We start from the raw sequence: 7,851 nt of genomic DNA on the forward strand, positions 1-7,851 counted from the left end.
CACATGTCGTAATGATACTAAACGCACTGCCAACAACGTGAATAATACTGTTACTTAACACACTGCAAGAAGACACTAGAAATATTAATTTTAGTGGAAATAACGCTAGTTTAGTCACTAGACATTTAAAGGGTGCTAAATTTCTATTCTAACAATGAACCGATTGTTTTTGATAAAAAATATCCTTAAAAATTTCTAGATCAAGATACAAAGTGCTACATTGGTAACACTGATAACGAGAGAAAACTACAACCGCCTCACGTTTCTTCACATTTGTATAAATTTTTGATGTGAAAATATATCATCTCAAACATTGCCCCAGTGATCAAAACATAACACACTAATCCGTCAAAACTAGTGAAAACAAGGCAGTAGATCGTTTTGACATTCTATAGTTGCAACATTTTTTAAGTTCATGGCGGACATATCCCTAATGTCAAAAAATCGACATATTTCCTTATGTCCGCCATTAGAAGGCAGTTCATTTGTACACATTAAAGTATGTCCAAATTTGAAGACATGAATTTTTCTGTCATTTCGAGTCGTTTCGGGCTCTGTGTGTATTTGTCGTTATAGCAACGGGAGATATATAATTTAACAAGGGATCCATCTTGTATAATCTACATGTGTGTTATTTAAATGGTGTAAATGTTTCCTTCAGTACGTATTATAAATAAAAGGTAATATCAAGATGCAGTGTTTAACCCCTATTTTTTGTCCTTAATTTTTTCGTATTCTTTTGTCGTGGGTTCTCACAGACCCCAATATTGTATCACAGACCGCATGTATCTATATTGAAAATTAACACTTACAATTTACTATTACAATTTACAATGACCATCTTAGACTGTATCTATATCGAAAATACTAACAATTTACTATTACAATTTACAATCACAACTATCTTAACCTAACCTAATATCGTAGACTGTATCTATATTGAAACTAACGACTAACAATTTACTGTTACCATTTACAAAGACCATACCCTTGCATACAATCATTGTTTCTACGGTTGTGTTTTTTTCAATGGTTGAGTGTTTCCGTGTATTCTTGATTTACATACCTTATTACTAAAACCAGACATACATTTTCATGAGAATCGCTGAGGTTTAAGGGTCCTATCGATTTTTCATTGTTATATTTGCTCTCAGGGACAGATTTCTTCATTCCTAACTTCCAATTTCTTCCGTTGTGGAAACACAGAAGATTGCAACGACCACTTCGGCACTACAATAGTTCGGAAAAATATATGATTCCCAGAGTTGTAAAAATTCTTAAATGGAAGATTAACACAAGTTAGTTGTCAACAAATAGATACGTATGCCCGACTTCACTATTGCACAATTAAATATGTAGCAACAACACTACGCTACATATAATGAAAGACTTTCCCCGCATCGTGATCGAAAGTAAAAGAAAACACAGTGAATAGCATCTTAAATTAAGTTGACAATTTTGCTCATGGGCGTAATTCAACAGTGGTTTGTGTTTAGGCAACGCAACATCAAATCGCTTGAGCCACCTTTAAATATTAATAAATTTGATTCAAATGTCTCAGAAAATTGATTTTCGTAGAAAGGAGCAACCTGAAAAGTGTCACAGGTTGAAATTTCAGACATGTAAAAATAAGGACCAATAGTATCCGCACACCTGGCTGAAAATGACTTACAAGTTCGTGGCGCCCTCCATCGGTACTGCTGGAATTCAATATGGTGTTGGCCCAGCCTTGATGACAACTTCCACTCTCGCACGCAAGTGTTGGAAGGTTTCTTCGGGAATGGCAGTCCATTCTTAACGGAGTGCTGAATTGAGAAGAGGTATCGATATAGGTCGGTGAGGCCTGGCACGAAGTCGCCTTGTTTAAAGCTTGTTTGAAGAAAAAAAGCAAGGATAGAAATAGAATGCCGCTATAATTTCAATTCCCATCAAAACAGTGCTAATCAAACCTTTTAAAATAACTGAAAATAATTTAAATTCTCAAGTGAGACTCAACGACCACCTGCAAGCAGAAATCGAAAGCAAACCACAAAATGTAACCTCCTTCATTTATCGCAATATTACTAACGGCTGGGTCTTATCAAAGTCCTTTACACAATCTTCTACAGGGCCAAGTAGGAAAATGAAATTGGCTTCAATCTGAACTCCAACAAGAATTCTAAACATTTTCCTTCCAAACTTTACTCCGATTCACTTTCGGCAACAAATCTAAGAAAACCAAAGAACGAAATTAACAGTCCATTCGAATCCAAACTGTATGTAGGTAAAACACAAACCCTCTGGAAATGATAGAAAGCAAGCAAAGTCTTATCAGTTACTAGGGATCAAGGTTCGTTCGCGTAAGGCAAACAGGTACCTAGGAATTAAGTCATTTTCTCTAAATTTTCTAAACAGTAAATACTGGCAATATGCAGTGCTTTTATTTACATTATAAACAATAACGAAATCAATTAATAGTATTATGCTTTATTGTTAATTTCAATGATTATTTTACATTATTCGTGGATAATGTATAATATTTATTATACATTAAATATTCTAAATATCTTGATCAATTTATTGATATTTTTTGCAACTAGTTTCTCTCATATTTAAAGAACTTTCTACTTAATTCATTGTAAAGAGATGTGCTTTGCTCGAATAAAACTTTTTCTATCATTTGTGTGCGCCTTACAGGTACATATATACAGAAAGGGAAAATAAAAGATGCCACCAAAAAGTATAGAAAGTGCTTAAGTTCAAAAAGTAAACATAACAATATAGTATGTAGTTCTTGCATACTATTCCTTGTTGGCGGAAAAATTTCTTCTTTTACTTTTTTCTTTTCTCCACATAAAGGATTACACCGAAAAGTTTAAATGAATGAAAATAAGCTTTTCATTGTTGCATTATTATGTTCTCAGTGATTTTGCATTGTAAATATTGGTTTTAAAAAATATTAACACACTATGTTAAACTTTCAGTTAAAGAGAATTTTCTAAGAATTGTGCTATATATTTTAAATTATGCTTTATGTTTTATTTTCTAAAATTATGCTTTTACAACTAGTTTCTTCTGGACTCTTAGACAATCACAATCATGTTCAAGGTACCAACCATATGTGTAAATTGCTGTTATGCTTTATATGCTTTTTATGCTTTTGGGTTGCTCTATTAAGTGTGTTTGGGAGGATTTTGAGTTCTCACTTTAATGTTTGCAGATCACTCCATAATGCTGGGTTATAGGCTCGACAATGTTGTAATTTAAAAAAGTTTTTACTTTTTGGATGTAGAGTGGTGATTGATCTGATGATTTTGCAACATGACACAAAGCGGGTTTCCATATCAGTGATTGTCTATCAATAGTAGGGAGAAAAATGTCTCTTGATAGATATATTATCTTTAGAAAATTCGTTTTCTGCATCCAATGAAGGAAAAGATTCATCCAAAATGAATTTGTGATATTTCGATGGCGGATGTCTAGTTCGTTTCCACGAGGAACCCCTATATTATATTTGTTTCTGGCTCTGGAATTCGAGACCATTTTCTTTACACATCTCCAAACATTCTTGATAAATTTGTTCGAATATTGTTCGTTGAGAGTCATATTTACCAGACCTCATCTTGGACAGCGTTTGAACTAGTGTATCTACAAGGATCAAACCTTCTGACATGTCTGCATCTACTTGAGATAAGGCGAAACTCAAAGTTATAGCATGGCACCAGTAATCTTAATTTTAGCAGCCCAAAAACATTCCCTCGTGTACAGATCACACTAATTTTCCGGATGGAATGATGGAGGTAAATAAATATCAGAAGTTCCAGATTTGTTTTAATACCGCATGATAATATAATGTGTTGAAAACAGATTTTATGAAAAAAAAAAAAAAGAAATAGATGGATATTATAATTTGTAAAAAAAAAAAGTAATAGTGCTTAAGTGAATTATAAGAAAGAGCCTTGAAAAGTAATCAAGAGGAACCATTAATATGTTTTTCCTTTGTTATAATAACTTGTCCTAAGGGACAACGGTGACAGAAACTAATGAGACTTTATAATTGCAAAAAAAAAAAAAAAAAAATCATAAAGCACTTAATTTGAAATTAAAGATTGATAACATTTGGTAATATAATGGGGATTCAGGCTGGCAGAGGGGGATAGTGAAAATGGAGGCAACAAAGACTTTTTTTTTAAGCCATGTGCAAAGAGATTAACCTTAGACTTCGGGTGAGAGGTTACCATATACTCATGTGAGTTTCAATTGCTACCACTTGTAAAAGTTAGCTAAGAAAGACAGTCTGAGCATAGTTTTAGTTTCCTAGCGAAATATGATCTTCAGTACATACATTTGTGACAATGCATGGAAATCTGATCTAAGAATATCTGATACTGCTCATTTCCCTCTCCTACAACACATTTTAAAGAAATAAAACAAGTTTAACTTATCCAACAACAATATAAATTTATTATGGCGAAGATACTGATAGTAGACTAAAGATGATTTAGAACACATCTACATGAAAATTAAATATTTCTAAGAAGCTTTGTCCTTGAATTACGAACGACGAACAAGTTATTTAAATGTTAAGTTACGTAACGTCTCTCTTAATAATTAATATCTAGCTATCATTTCGTAGAACAAAGTTCAGTAGGGTGACTCCATCCAAGTGTACTTTCATTCCCATAAAGGATTAACATATTTCTTCATAATAATGAGAAACTTGAGACAAATTGTGAGAATATTTAGGTTGTAAGCATACAAAACCAGTGAAAACAATGTAATAAAGCATTTCCGCCATCATACCTCTGTAATTTCCGCCATCATAAAGAATTTTAATCTTCGCACAGTTACGCCTTTGTGGTGTATGTATAATATCTGACAATTTTCTTTATAGAATAAATACCAGTAGCGATTCGTGGTCTGTAAAACCAGCAGTTGCAGTATCATAAGGTACATGCTTACGCGCGACTTCCACTCCACTCCACCCCAACCTTCCTTCTCTTGTGTCTTTGCCTCCAAACTCTACTGCTATGTTTATTGATTTAAGTACAGGGTGGCCCAAAAGTAGGTATAGTCCCGTACTGAATTTTATGTCATTTCTTATTGTTATCAAACCGGTAGACTTAGTTTCCTTATTATTTGTTCTTAACGTCTTTTTACTTATAACTTAAGCCCAGAGCAGTCGAAGCAAATAAATCCATAAACTGGAATGTTACACTTGATCAATGCAGGGGTGTATACCTACTTTAGGGCCAACCTGTATATTAACAATTACTGAAATGACCTATCTTTTCTGTTTCCTTCCGAACGAGGTAAACAATCACTGTCATTGCACATTTATACGTTATGCACATACGACACTTTTAAACAAAAGATAAATAGAATGCAGCATGTGTTGTAAAGCACGGAAATATAAACAGCATGAGAGCAGCGGCGTAGCGTAAAGGAACGCCGGTATCCCCGGCATCCCCTATTAATAAGAAAAAATACGTATTTCATTGTATATAAATTGATTGCTTGTAATTATCACAATTATTTCCACTGCAATCTTCTGGATGTGCTCTCTCGCCTTGCTTTGATAAGCGGAACCTACGTATGCGCGTCAATCAGATGCACATTTTCTATCTTTCCTCTTGTCGTATGCTATGTTCCTTGGGCATCCAGGCCTACTGCAAGAAACGGGTTTTTTGTCTGCTTTCTGTGGACTGCGCATGCGCAACTACTTGCTTTCTTAACTTCCTTCACCCCTTGCAACTCTACATTTTACTCTAGATATACGCTGGCATATCTTCAAGTATTTCCAACTCCATCTATTTTGAACTAAGCTATAGTTTCTGTACAGAACGTACGAGCGCTAACGTCAAGGAAAGAGAACAAAACAGAAATGTCTTTTTGAAGCATGTCGGTTATGTAAATAATAGTATAAAAATAGTTATGCTTTAATCGTAATTAAATGCATCGTAATTGTAATCGTAATTAAAGGCAAACTATTAATCTTCATCATAAATACATAGTACGTCCAGTGGCGTGGCCAGAAACTCTTTGAGGGAGCTCACACACACAAGCATAAATATAAAGCATTCTGTAGAATCACGGTCACCGATCTGGTAGACCAAGAGAGCCAGCATTCTCGCCCCTCGCAAAGATTGCTTGGGCCCTTCAGTCATTAGCACATATCCCGAGGAGATGAGGGGAACATGTCCCCTCCACCCGATTTGAAATTGTGATGATTTGTATCCGAATGCCACAAAGGAAAGTGGTATGAAATTGTTTCCCTTAACTTGTTTCATTTTAAAAAAAGAATCGTGTTTTTTAATATTTCATTATCATTTATTATTGTTAGTCTATTTTCAACTATTTGTTTAATTCCTGTAACGATTCCTATAATGCTGTTGTGATCATCATAATTTTGCTCAAAAAAGAGTGTTGTTGCGCCATACATAGTTGATTTTCTTTCATAGTTTTGGGAAAATCATTATTTATATTATTATAAAACAAGTGTCCTAAAATTTTAATGTGGATCATTGTGGATGCGTAAATAGAAACATATCAATTATAAATATGCATGTATTCAGATTTCCGAATGTGTTCACGACACTTGATACGTATCACAATTTTATCTACATCGCCTGGTATATAATATACAACAGGTTCACCTCAGAAATCAGATTCATCTACCGTAATATGAGTTTCATCACCCCTTCCCCCAGAGTAAGCCTCAAATATGCCCTCCTCCAAATGTTGAAGACAACTCTGATCCTCCACAGCATTGTTTTTCAACTTCATAAATGTTTTGAACATCGCTTTAAACAATGGGAACGGTCTTACCCGTTCTCCGAATGTTGAAGACAGATTTGCGCCCCTGCCTTCAGTATCTGGATATCTGACAACGAAATACATACTCAGAAACAGGCCCCCAGAATTGGTTTAAGTGTTTTCTATTTACATCTTCTAATGATATACGTATACACTCAGGCCCATATTCACGAATGGGCGTCTGAGTTCCGGATACAAGATGACAAATTTCTAGGGGCTACTTTTTAAAGAACGAGATTGAAGTATGGTATGCGGAGAAAGAAGCTAAACACGAGAAAGAAATAAAGGGAACTATACTGGAAACAATGTTCATACAACAGCGGGGCCGAGTTTTCTTGTCACACGGTAGTGGTAAGAAGAAGCTGAGACAATTGCTTATTGGCTTCTGACGTAATCCACGCATTTGCTTCTGTATGCCCCACTAGGTCACAAATAAGGGGGCGTCCCCCCTAAATTTTTTACAACCCTATATTTCCCATCGGTATAGCTATGTATTGGTATAAAGAAATTGAAGAAACACAAATCTCCGGGAGTAGATGAAATTCCGGCTGAGTTAATTTTAGCTGGAGGCGAAAAATTGTGGAAAAAGATACACAAACTCATTCTCCTTATCTGGAACAAGGAAGAATTACCACAAGAGTGGAAAGAATCAATCATTGTTCCAATTCACAAGAAAGGCGACAAAACTGAATGTAATAATTATCGAGGCATTTCTCTTCTGTCAACATCCTATAAAATCCTTTCAAATATTCTGTTAGCAAGATTGACCCCATACGCAGATGAAATTATTGGAGATTATCAGTGCGGATTTAGACGAAATCGATCAACTAACGACCAAATATTTACCATTCGCCAAATACTCGAAAAGAAGTGGGAATACAATACCCCGGTACATCAACTATTTATTGATTTTAGAAAGGGTTACGACTCGGTTAGGAGAGAAACATTATACAACGTTCTTACAGAACTTGGAATACCGAGAAATCTAATTAGATTAATTAAGATATGTTTAAGTGAATCCCAAAGTAAAATCCGGGTAGGAAAATTTTTGTCCAC

Source organism: Thermobia domestica, chromosome 8, assembly GCF_964235325.1.
Source record: "Thermobia domestica chromosome 8, izTheDome1.hap1.1, whole genome shotgun sequence".
NCBI classification, from domain to species: Eukaryota; Metazoa; Arthropoda; class Insecta; order Zygentoma; family Lepismatidae; genus Thermobia; species Thermobia domestica.